Source organism: Ovis canadensis, chromosome 16, assembly GCF_042477335.2.
Source record: "Ovis canadensis isolate MfBH-ARS-UI-01 breed Bighorn chromosome 16, ARS-UI_OviCan_v2, whole genome shotgun sequence".
NCBI lineage: Eukaryota > Metazoa > Chordata > Mammalia > Artiodactyla > Bovidae > Ovis > Ovis canadensis.
This window is the reverse complement of record NC_091260.1, coordinates 27,504,319-27,518,124: the sequence shown is the minus strand read 5'-3', so window position 1 is coordinate 27,518,124 and position 13,806 is coordinate 27,504,319. Positions and strand designations below refer to the sequence as shown.

Below are 13,806 nucleotides of genomic sequence, written 5' to 3'. Positions count from 1 at the left end.
TGATATATCTTTCCAGATTATTTTCCATTATAGGTAATTACAAGATTGAATATAGTTCCTTGTGCTTTACTGTAAATCCTTGTTGCTTATTTATTTTATGTGTAGTAATTTGAACCTGTTAATCCCACACGTCTAATTTATTCTTTCCCACCTCCCTTTTCCTTATGTTAACCATAAGTTTGTTTTCTGTTTGTGAATCTGATCTATTTTTGTATTCATTAATGTTGTTTTTTATATTCCACATACAAGTATTATCATATATGTGTCTTTTTCTATCTGATGTACTTCATTTAGTATAATACTTACACTATAGTGTAATATAATCTCTAGGTCCATCCGTGTTGCTGCAAGTAGCAATATTTCATCCTTTTTTATGGCTGAGTAATATCCGTTGTGTATGTCTTCTTAGTCCAGTTGTCTGTCGATGGGCACTTAGGTTGCTTCCATGTCTTGGCTGTTGTAGATGGTGCTGCTGTGAACATTGCAGTGCACATATCTTTTCGAATTAAAATTTTTATCTTTTCTGGATATATGCCCAGAAGTGGGTTTACTGGATCAGATGGTAGCTTTATTTTTAGTTTTTAAAGGAACCTCTGTACTGTTTTCCATAGTGGCTGCAAAAATTGTCCTTTTAAAAGTCAACAGTCATCCATACTCATTGCCTGTTTTCAGTTCTCAAATTCTCTTGAGGAACTTGAGTCTTTTTCTTATCACCATTGCCTCTTCAGGTTTACAACACAGGCATGCCAGTTGCTTCTCTGAAATACATTTTTTTTACTCTTCCATAGCAAAAATAAACTTTTAAAAGTCCAGATATCCAGTATAATCATAGGAAATGACAATATTGTTTGTTTTCAATTATCAGTTGTTTTGTTTTTCTTTTAGCAATCTCTGTGTTGCAAAGCTAATGCTGAAAAGGGATTACTAGGGGACTACTTCAAATAAAGATAGGAGAAAACTCGTAATTTACTACTTCCTTCCCAGGGGAATCCTTGAAAATACCTTTTTAGAGTCTTAAACTTTTTTTTATTATTATTTGAAAATAAGTGAAAAAACTAAGTATATGCTATGCATATGCCATATATTTACTTTTATGTGAGGGAAAAATGAGGAAATAAGTATACACATACACCCTTACTTTTGCAAAAATAAAAAAAGCATGGGATGGATAAGCTAGAGAACAGTGAAGTTTGTTGTCTGTAAGCAGCAGAAGAGCAAGAATGGGTGGAAGAGATGGGGAGGCAGTAACACTGGTCCGTGTTTGTCTTTTGGTGTGGTTTTGACTTTGGGAAATATACTCATGTTCTATGTATTTTAAAAATTAAATTAAATCAGCAAGCACAGGAAGAAAAAAAAGACTAAAACTGAATGTAAACAGAAACAAATAAACCCAACTATAAGTCAAATGAATAACATTACACTGATGAAGGATAAAAGAAAGAGAAAATTAATTCAAACTTTGAACTTGGTATTTTGACTATATTATGTTTGGTCTGGGGGGAAGATGAGAATAGCCAACAAATTTTGAACTCTTCTTAGGAGGTTTTATTTTTGTTGTTCTATAGACCCACTAATTATAAAGCTGTTTATGAATGAGATTTAGTAAATGAATGCATATGTTGATGTTGTAGGGAGCCAGAGTTCTCATCAGAGAAGAAAGGAAATAAAAAATACAGAAGAGGGAAGATAAACACTCTGGGAGAGGGACTGAATTTGCATAAACTCATAATTTCGTATATATGTATATACATCAGTTCAGTTCAGTTCAGTCGCTCAGTTGTGTCCGACTCTTCGCGACCCCATGAATCACAGCACGACAGGCCTCCCTGTCCATCACCATCTCCCGGAGTTCACTCAGACTCACGTCCATTGAGTCCGTGATGCCATCCAGGCAGCCTTCTTCACAGTCCAACTCTCACATCCATACATGACCACAGGAAAAACCATAGCCTTGGCTAGACGGACCTTAGTCGGCAAAGTAATGTCTCTGCTTTTGAATATGCTATCTAGGTTGGTCATAACTTTTCTTCTAAGCAGTAAAGTCTTTTAATTTCATGGCTGCAATCACCATCTACAGTGATTTTGGAACCCAAAAAAAGAAAGTCTGACACTGTTTCCACTGTTTCCCCATCTATTTCCCATGAAGTGATGGGACCAGATGCCATGATCTTCGTTTTCTGAATGTTGAGCTTTAAGCCAACTTTTTCACTCTCCTCTTTCACTTTCATCAAGAGGCTTTTTAGCTCCTCTTCACTCTCTGCCATAAGGGTGGTGTCATCTGCATATCTGAGGTTATTGATATTTCTCCCAGCAATCTTGATTCCAGCTTGTGTTTCTTGCAGCCCAGCATTTCTCATGATGTACTCTGCATATAAGGTAAATAAGCAGGGTGACAATATACAGCCTTGACGTACTCCTTTTCCTATTTGGAACCAGTCTGTTGTTCCATGTCCAGTTCTAACTGTTGCTTCCTGACCTGCATACAGATTTCTCAAGAGGCAGGTGAGATGGTCTGGTATTCCCATCTCTTTCAGAATTTTCCACAGTTCATTGTGATCCACACAGTCAAAGGCTTTGGCATAGTCAATAAAGCAGAAATAGATGTTTTTCTGGAACTCTCTTGTGTATATACATAGATATGTGTATTTCCTACCTATGATTGCTAAAAAGACCTAAAAGCAGAAAATCAACAGCAATGAACACACCTAGCACCCAGATATTGGTTTCTAATACTATTTCCCAGTGAGAGGAAACAGCTCTTTGGAGAAAAGCAGTATTCTTAAGCCTGGATCACCTGTTATGCAAGCAAGTGTCAAGAAGTCATAGGAGGCATCTTGAAAGGCCCCTCCCTACTCCCAGGTCACATCTGGAATAATTTGAGCTGCAGCTAATTGAGGATGTACAACTCAAGAACACAAAGGTAAACAGCCCAGTGTAAAAATAGGCAAAACATTTATTCTGAGAAGATATACAGGCAGCCAATAAGATGAAAAATACTCAACATCACTAGCTATCAGGGAAATGCAAATCAAAACCACAGTCAGGTACTATTCTACACCTACTAGGATGTCTTTAATTTTAAGAGAAAGGAAGGAAGGGAAAGAGGAAGGGAATAGGGAAGAAGGTTTGGCAAGGATATGGAAAAATTGGAACCCTCATACATTGCCAGTGGGCTTGTAAAATGGTACAACCACTGTAGAAAAAATTTAACACTTCCTCAAAAAAAGTTAAGCGTTGAATTAAACAGATGACCCATCAATCTCATTCCTAGCTATATACCTAAAAGAATTGAAAACAAGAGTTCAAACAAAAACTTGTACACAGTGTTCACAGCAGTTATCCATGATAGCTGAAAAGTAGAAACAAACCAAACAGAAACAACCTGGGAAAATATAGTTCCATGCAATGAAATGTAATTCAACCATAAAAAGGAATGAAGTACTGACACATGCTACATCATGGATGAGCCTTCAAAACATTACGCTAAATGAAAGAGCCAGACACAAAAGGTCACATGGTATGAGTCCATTTATATGTAGTGTCCAGAATAGGCAAATCCATAGAGACAAAAAGATTAGTGGTTGCCAGGAGCTGCAGGGTGGTGAAAATTGTGACTCACTTTTCAGAGTGTTTCTGCTAAGAGGTACCATATCTTTTTTGGGTGATGGAACTGTTCTAGAATTATATAGTGGTGATGATTGTACAATATTATGATTGTACTAAAAATCACTGACTTACACATTTAAACATGGTGAATTTTATGTGGATTTTTACCTTAATAGGAAAAGGCAAAAAATATGGGTTTCCCTGGTGGTCCAGTGGTTAAGAATCTGCCTTGCAATGCAAGGGACATCAGTTCTATCCCTGGTCAGGAAAATGCCACATGCCTAGGGGCAACTGAGCCCAGGCTCTGGAGCCTGTGAGCCACAACTACTGAACCTCGAGTGCCTAGAGCCTGGGATTCATGAGAGAAGCCCTACAATGAGAAGCCCTCACACTGCAACCAGAGAAAGCCCTTGCACAGCAGTGAAGACTCAGCACAGCCAAAAATAAATATTAAAAAAAAAAAGAAAATGCAAAAAATAGTAATTTAGAACAGGAATGAAATTTAAAATAATATCTGTGAGTCCATAAGCTATAAATGAGTAAATAAATACTTAGAAGCAAAGGAAAGTCTTCTTATAGTAAGATGCCAACCAGTAGATGTGCAGAGTGTGGTAGAATTGAAGTTTTCATAGTTAAGATGGGTTTGGCTAAAAATTATCAAAGGATACTAAATGCATGGGGACTGTTTGATGAAGAGCGATGTATTTGCATGATCTTAAAGTACCTCCCCACTGATTGCTTATTAGTTGCAATATGAAATACATACATTGTTTCTCTCTAGAGAAATCAAATAACACCTTGATTGAAAATGAAAGTCGCTGAATTGTGTCTGACTCTTTACAGTCCATGGAATTCTCCAGGCCAGAATACTGGAGTGGGTAGCCGTTCCATTCTCCAGGGGATCTTCCCAACCCAGGGATCGAACCCAGGTTTCTCACATTGCAGGGAGATTCTTTACCAGCTGAGCCACCAGGGAAGCCCTTGATTGGCTCATCAGAATTAACATCAGCAGTGAGGGGCACCACGTATCTGCTAATGATACCCTGAGAAGGACGAAAAGTCCCTCATATGGTGCTTTAGCCTGAATTCTAATAAGGGAGCATCAGACAAACCCAAACTTGTTTATTAAAAAAACAACTGCCCTATATTCTTCAAAAAATGTCCATGTATAAAATACAAAGAAAGGCTAAGGAGAGTAAAGAGATGTTAAACTAAATGCTGTACATGATCTTAGACTGTCTCTTGAAACAGAGGAAAAAAAATAATGCCAGAAAAGAACATTATTGAGGTACTTGACAAAATTGGAATGTGGATGGTATATTAAAGCATTGCATCAATTTTTATCTTCTGAATTTGATAATCATGCTTTAGTTCCATAAGAGGCCATCCTTGTTCTAATAATTATAAGCTGAAATATTAAGGACTAAAGGGCCATGGTAAACTGCATTCAAGGGGTTGAGAGAAAATATGCGGAGGGAGAGAAAATAATGAAACCTGTGGCAAAATGTTAAAAATTGATGATTTTGTATAAAAATGTGTTTTATATTATTCTTCAGCTTTTCTAATTCTTCTACATTTCATTAAGATGTAAGTTTTAAATTTTATTCAAATTGATGGGCTGCCATTTTTTCTTCTGCTTTTTCCCCTTTTTACCTTATGAAATATTTTTAAAACACAGAGAAGTACAGGGATTTAACCTATATTTTACCTAACTAACCAGAATATTTTTTTCACACTTGTTTTAGAGGGTTTTTTAATGTGGATTTACATATATTAAGTCATCTGTATATATATGTACTCTCCAGTTTAGTTTCTCTCCCTCCTCAAAAGTATCCACTACCCAGAAGTAAGTGTGTTTCCTTCCTGTGCATATTTTTAAACTTTTACTACATATATTTGTATATAGTCATTAAAAATAATAATATTGTTAGTATGCCCCTTAAAATAAGCATTATCAAATGCTATGTATCCAGTTGCACCTTATATTTGCACTTAGCATTATGCTTTCCACACTTGTCTGTTTTTAAATGTACTACATCTTTATTCATTTTAAATGGTGTATTCACTGAATGCTTATACCTGTTCATGGACTTTGACATTCTTTCCGTATATTTGCTATTTTAAACGTTCTGCAGAAAACATCCTTAAGCATTTACTGTGCACGTAAATAAAGAGTTTCTCTCGGTAAGGTCTTGGAATGGAATTGCTAGATCTGGGCTGTCAACATCTTGATGATCCTATTGGCAGGCAGTGTTTACCACTGTTATGTACTGGGCATGGGCACTGTTCTAAGTGCCTCATATGTATTAATTTAGTTAATCCTCAAAACAATAGGTAGACACTGTTATTATCTACATTTTACAGATGAAGAAACTGAACTCTAGGTCCCAGATCCAATAAGTAGAAGGTGTCAGAGCTCTGATTCAGCTGATGTATGTTCTTAGCGATGGGGCTTCCCTGATGGCTTCCCTGCCTGCAGTGAGGGAGAAGCAAATACACAATACACAAGCCATGTTCAGCAGAATACGAACACCTCCCCTGGATATTGACGTTTTTCTCCAAAGTAGTTTTACCAGCTTTTACTCTCAACAGCTAAAAGAAGTTTTTTGGTGTTGTTTTTTTTTTTGGAGTTCTTAATTTATGAAATTAAAAAGCAACTCATCCATTACGTTTGTTTGGAATGTTTTTAGATCTCTAAAATCTGCACGTCTGAAAAGCACTTCCTTACATGACACTGTTTAGAGGAACATGCTTTATAGAATGTTAAGGCTGGAATCACCACTTCCTTACTTGACACTGTTTAGAAGAACATGCTTTTATAGGATTATAAGGCTGGGATCTTGGCCTTTAAAAGGCCCAGCTATAGGAAGTTTTCTTGAATTCATCTGGATCCAAACTCTTCTATCAACCACCCAGGCGTGAAATCTCCGTAACCTTTGCTCCCTTTCGTCTCTCCCTTACCTCTCAGCTCTTCTCACCACAGTTCCTTATCCTGTGCCTGTACCTCATTCAGCCAATACACTCACCCACTGTGAAATCTCTCATCTGTCCCCTTCTAGTCCCATAGGCTAGTTCAGGTTCTTAACACATCTTTCTTGGCACACTTATAAAAAACTTACAGTGCTCTTTTCCTCCCGAATCTCCCAGAAGTAACACATTCTATACACTACTACTAGAGTGATCTTCTTAATATAATTATTGTATTATTCCTCTGCTCATTAAACCTTGTATTAAACCTTCTGTAGTGTCTTACTGTGTACCAAATTAAGTATAAAATCATCTAATGCTGTTCTCCATAATCTTACTTTCAAACAGTTTAGCATCCTATTCCCAATTACTGCTCTTATGTTCTGTAGATCATAAGTGGTCTGGGGTGGAACTGAAGAATTTGAGTTTCTATCAAGTTTTCAAGTGAAGCTGATAGTCCAAGCGCAGTCTGGGTATCACACTCAGAACATTACTCCCAGCTGATCTGTAGGACCTGACATGAGGTTTTATAAATGAGATGCTCATTGGCTATATGCTGAACAGAATTAAATCTCTGTTTTTTAAGCCTAGAAAAACTGATTTTCCAAAGATCACGGGAATGAAGCATTCAAATCATAAGAAATGATTACTTTTGAAAATTTTAAACTTACAAAAAGTAGCAAGAATACAGTGATTCTTTACGTCTTTTACTTTGTTTTGCCGGTAGTTTACATTTTGTTACATTTGCATACGCTATATGTTTGTAGTTTTGCATGAGTGAATAAATGTATGTATGTTGCACTATATGTAATGTCCTTTCCTTGAACTATTTGCTTGTCCCTGCTGTACTATCAGGAATATGATTTTACAGAATTCTCAGATAGATGCAGGCTTTGTTACTCTGATTTGGGGGATGGGCAACCTTTGGGGATAGGTGAGTTATTTCTGAGCCTGTTTCCTTATCTTTAAGATCTGAATATAATAAATAAATTAGGTACAACAATTTAAGTAATATATATATAAATTACCAATTACAGACTTCTTAACATAGCAAGCATTCAGCAAATATGACCATTTTGCAGATTATCAAAGGAGTTATTTACATGTGTAGGTAAATAATTTATAAACAAGTTTGTTAATATGCTAAGTATATTGTACTAGATGGAAGCACTTTTAAGGGCAGGAAGTGTATCTTCTACCAATAAAAAATTGGCAATAGATCTTTTAAAAATAAATGGACAATATAAATATATATGTATGCATATATGCATAATAGCATATACTATATTTAAGGCAAAGTCAGTTATGCCTCCATTACATATAAATCCAGAAATTAGGAATCATAGTTTTATAATACATATACCAGAGAATTGATGAATGCATGTGTTATTTGCTGTTAGAATGTGCTTGGTCAGCCTGTTTTTAGCTTTTATGCTTGTAACAAGTAATGAAAACATTGGCTTTCCACAGTCAACCAAATATTTGTTTTGCTGCTACTTACTCATTACTGTAGACTAAATAATTTTTCTTGCCTTTAGCAGCAAAAATATGATTTTATTCCAAGCTTTGGATACTTCAGCTTTAATTTTATTCCTGTATATATAATGCCACATGTGTGCTCCTATAATAAAATTGCAAATACTTTATCTTCTGTCGTATAATAAAGGATTGTACTCAGGTACACAAGTGATTCCAGAAGAAAAAGATAATGCTTTATCTGCTAAAAATGAAAGGAGGAAAAAGCATCCTGGCATGGAACAGAGAAATATAACTCTTCTAAAGAAAAAAGCAGACATTGAAACTCTTAAATGTTTAAAACAGGGCATCCTGTGTGCTTTTCAATAAAAACTGGTGATAGCTGTGGTAAAATGTTTCATCAGTATGATTGTACTCCTAGGTCAAAAAAAAAAAAGATGGAGACAAGAGAGAACAATGAAGTTAATGAAAAAAACAAATGTTCTCCTAGATCATGGCCCTAGTTGTGTCTTACTAAGGAAAAATATAAGGATTATATAAAATAAATTTCTTTTCAATTTATTTTTATAAAGAAATTATCAAAATATTCATATGAGGCAAAACATTTTATAATTAACATTCAAATGGTGGAAGCTTATTTTCACAATCTGCAAAGAAGTTCATTTCCTTTCAGAATCAAGGTTAGCTAACATCCAGTGCTTTCCCCTATTTTACCACTTAGAGCATGGGAGTGTAATTATTTCTTTATTTGCTAGTATATATCAATGTACAGTGCGTTTCTTAAAAGCACAACCCATTTGATAATACTTCATTTATTTAGCAAATATGTATTGAGTGTGTACTATGTGCCAGACACTCTTTTTGGACACCTTGGATACACCAGGTAACAAAATAAAGACCTGTGGAGTCCTTTTAAAATGGATAAATAGGTCAAATCATCACACTGTACATCCTAAGTATCTTACAGTTTTGTCAGTTACACCTCAATAAAACTGGGGTTGGGGGAAGCAGAAAAAGACCTCTGCCCTTGTGGACCTTACCGTCTACACACATTTGCAAAGTTACTGGCACATACATAGTGGATTTCCCATCACAGTAATAAGATGTCCACACCAACTCTAAGCATTATATCTTCATAAAATAGCATCCAAGGTAAGAATGAAAGGAAAATGTAAAAGGCCTTTCTTATCTTGGACCTTTCTCTTTATGGGAAAGACAATCTTTCCCAGAATCCCCTGCCAGATGTCCCTTTGCATACCATTGGTCAAAACTAGACCCATAGGACTAATCACTGCCAAAGAGGAGTGAGATTTTTTACTATAAGCAACTAGAAGAAAACATGTATCACCACAGCTACCAACTCACCTGTATCTGTGCAATTTGCTTGCCTGTTGCCCTGTAGCTGTTCATACTCCAGACCAACTCCTCCACTTCTGCACTAGATCCTGCAGCCTCTTCAGTTCAGCTGCTCAGTTATGTCCTTCTCTTTGCAACACCATGGACTCTAGCACGCCAGGCTTCCATGTCCATCACCAACTCACAGAGCTTGCTCAAACTCATGTCCATCCAGTCGGTGATCCATCCAGCCATCTCATCCTCTGTTGTACCCTTCTCTTCCTGCCTTCAATGTTTACCAGCATCAGGGTATTTTACAGCAAGTCAGTTCTTCGCATTAGGTGACTAAAGTATTGGAGCTTCAGCTTCAGCATCAGTCCTTCCAATGAATATTCAGGACTGATTTCCTTTAGGACTGGCTGGTTTAATCTCCTTGCTGTTCAAAGGACTCTCAAGAGTCTTCTCCAATACCACAGTTCAAAAACATCAGTTCTTTGGTGCTCTGCTTTCTTTATGGTCCAACCCTCACATCCTTACATGATTACTGGAAAAACCATAGCTTTGACTAGATGGATCTTTGTCAGCAAAGTAATGTCTCTGCTTTTTAATATGCTGTCTAGGTTGGTCATAGCTTTTCTTCCAGGAGCAAGTGTCCTTTAATTTCATGGCAGCAGTCACCATCTGCAATGATTTAGGAGCCCAAGAAAATAGTCTGTTACTGTTTCCATTGTTTCCCCATCTATTTGCCATGAAGTGATGGGACTGAATGCCATAATGTTAGTTTTCTGAATGTTGAGTTTTAAGCCAACTTTTTCACTCTCCTCTTTCACTTTCATCAAGAGGCTCTTTAGTTGCTCTTCGCTTTCTGCTATAAGGGTGGTGTTATCTGCATATCTGAGGATATTGATATTTCTTCCAGCAATCTTGATTCCAGCTTGTGCTTCATCCAGTCAGGTATTTTGCATGATGAACTCTTCATGTAAGTTAAATAAGCAAGGTGACAATATACAGCCTTGACGTACTCCTTTCCCACTTTGGAACTAGTCCGTTGTTCTTTGTCCAGTTTTAACTGTTGTTTCTTTAGCTGCATACAGATTTCTCAGGAGGCAGGCAGTATGAGAGTATTCTCATCTCTTTAAGAATTTTCCAATTGTTGTGATCCATGCAGTCAAAGGCTAGCATAATCAATAAAGCAGAAGTAGATGTTTTTCTGGAATTCTCTTGCTTTTTTTGTGCTCCAGTGGATGTTGGCAATTTCATCTCTGGTTCCTCTGCCTTTTATAAATCCAGCTTGAATATCTGGAATTTCTTGGCTTACATACTATTGAAGCCTGTCTTGGAGAATTTTGAGCATTACTTCACTAGCATGTGAGATGAGTGGAACTGTGCAGTAGTTTGAGCATTCTTTGGCATTGCATACTTTGGGATTGGAATGAAAACTGACCTTTTCCTGTGGCCACTGCTGAGTTTTGCAAATTTATTGGCATATTGTGTGCAGCACTTTCATAGCATCATCTTTCAGGATTTGAAATAGCTCAACTGGAATTTTATCACCTCCACTAGCTTTGTTTGTAAGGATGCTTCCTAAGGCTCAGTTGACTTCGCATTCCAGGATGTCTGGCTCTAGGTGTGTGACCTAGGTGTGTGATCCTGGTTATCTGGCTCATTAAGATCTTTTTTGTATAGTTCTTCTGTGTATTTTTGCCACCTATTCTTAATATCTTCTGTTTCTGTTAGGTTCATACTGTTTCTGTCCTTTATTGAGCCCATCTTTGCAAGAAATGTTCCCTTGGTATCACTAATTTTCTTGAAGAGATCTCTAGTCTTTCCCATTCTATTGTTTTCCTCTGTTTCTTTGCATTGATCACTTAGGAAGGCTTTGTTATCTCTCCTTGCTATTCTTTGGAACTCTGCATTCAGATGGATATATCTTTCCTTTTCTCCTTTGCCTTTTGCTTCTCTTCTTTTCTCAGCTATTTGTAAGGCCTCTTCAGAAAACCGTTTTGCCCTTTTGCGTTTCTTCCTCTTAGAGATGGTTTTGACCACCGCCTCCTATACCGTGTTACAAACCTTCATCCATAGTTCTTCAGGCACTCTATCAGTTCTACCTCTTAAGCATGCTATCTATCAGATCTACCTCTTACCCAGAGCTACCTCTTGCCCACTTGCAGATACACTCCAACAGTTCTCTTCTTTCTGTCCTGCACCCTCTTTACTGGATCATTTACCATCAGCGTGAAAATGTGCAGTATTTTCCCCATTTAAAAAACAAACAAAAACTCTTTTGTCCCCATAGTTCCCTCTAGCTAATGCTCTTTAGCTCTGTTCCTCTTTCCAGAAAAACTCCATGGAAGACTGTATATGCTTGCCATCTCCAATTCCTCTTCTGCCATTCCCCCTTAAACTTACTTCATTCTTGCAAGTCAGCTGCTCAGCCCTCTTCTTAAGTGATCTGCCACCAGCATTTTGCACTGTTGATCACTTCCCCTTCTTTTAGTCACCTTCTTTACTTAGCCTTCAATTTCTTCTCTGTTCTAGCCTTACTTTGCTGTAAGTCTCATGGATTTAAATATCATCTATATGCTTATAATTTGAAAAGTATTTAGTAGTTCGCATCTTAAGTTTAGCGTGTCCCAAATTGAACCTCTAATCTTATATCCCAAACCTACTCCTCTTGAAATCTTCCCTATATCAGTTAATTTTAGACTCATCTTTAACTTCTCTCATTCTTTTATACCTTCCATCTGGTCAGCAAATCTAGGATACATAATCTGACCACTTCCACTGTTACCACCTTGGTGGGAGCCATAGTCATCTCCTACCTAAATTAGTACAGTTGTTTTTTAACTGCTCTCTGCTTTTGAAAGTCTGTTTTCAACATGGTTACCAGAATCGTCTTTTCAAAGTGTAAGGCAGATCTTATCACTCCTTTTTTTTTTAACCTACCAATGGATTTTTTGAAAGCCAAAGCCTCAGCGTTTGCCTACGAAGGTCTGCCCGATCTGTTCCCCCACCTCCTTTTACCTGTCTCACTTCCCCTACTCGGAGTTTCCACTCCTTCATTCTGTTCTAGGCAAGGCAGCCTCTTTGTAGATCTGAGTTCATGTTGGGCATTGTTTCCTGCCCCGGGGCCATTGTATGGGCTCATACCTGGTCTTGACTGCAGTTCCTCCAGGCTTCCAATGACTCATCCCCTTACCTGTCAGATCATATTCTCACTGGGACCGTCTTAGACCACCTTTGCTTGGCACTCCCTGACTGCTCTTCCCTACTTCTTTCTTCTCTGTACTATCTTACCACTTTCTGACAGACTGTATGTTTTACTTATTATTGATTTCTGTCTTCCCCACCAGAATTTTTGTCTGTTTTCCTTACTACTTTCCTAACACTAGAACAATGTTTGGTTTGTGGTAGGCCTTCAAAAAGCTATGACAAACCTAGATACTGTATTCAAAAGCAGAGACATCAGTTTGCCAGCAAAGGTCCATATTTGAGTCAAAGCTATGGTTTTTCCAGTAGTCATATATGGATGTGAGAGTTGGGCCATAAAGGAGGCTGAGCACTGAAGAGTAATGCTTTTGAACTGTGGTGCTGGAGAAAACTCTTGAGAGTCCCTTGGACAACAAGGAGATCAAACAAGTCAGTCCTAAAGGAAATCAACCCTGAATATTCTTGGGAGGACTGATGCTGAAGCTAAAGCTCCAGTGCTTTGGCCACCTGATGTCAAGAGCCGGCTCCTTGGAAAAGACCTGGTGCTTGGAAACATTGAAGGCAGGAGGAGAAGGGAGTAAACAGGATGAGATAGTTGGGTGTCATCATCAACTCAATGGACATGAGTTTGATCAAACTCTGGGAGACAGTGAAGGACAGGGAAGCCTGGCCTGCTGCAGTCTATGGGGTCACAAATAGTTGAACACAACTGAGCTACTGAACAACAACAACAACAGATATTCAAAAAACAATATTTGGATAAAGAAAGATGAACTAATTGGCTTAAACAGGCATGATTTGTCCTCCATTACTAAGCATTCTATTGCCCAAAACAGGTCTAGATTTTGTTAGCAAAAAAAAAAGTAGGCTTATTATTTGGACAATCAACTGTGTCTAACATAAGCCTTAGTGGCTTATGTTATGATTCCTTGGTGGCTCAGAGGTTAAAGCATCTGCCTGTAATGCAGGAGACCTGGGTTCGATCCCTGGGTCGGGAACATCCCCTGGAGAAGGAAATGGCAACCCACTCCAGTATTCTTGCCTGGAGAATGCCATGGACGCAGGAGCCTGGTGGGCTACAGTCCACGAGGTCGTAAAGAGTCGGACACGACTGAGCGACTTCACATTCACATTCGCATTCAACATAAGCCTGTACTTGTGAATAATTTAGTGCCCTTTTCCTTTTCTGCTCCACCTTAGAGCTTCCCCGTT

The 13,806-nt window shown here is 37.7% G+C and overlaps 1 protein-coding gene across 1 annotated transcript in view; it reads left to right on the top strand.

The window, feature by feature from the left end:
* Positions 1-13,806, top strand: part of CWC27 (CWC27 spliceosome associated cyclophilin) — a 255,917-nt gene that overhangs the window by 175,070 nt on the left and 67,041 nt on the right. The gene's annotated exons all lie outside the window — the stretch shown is intronic.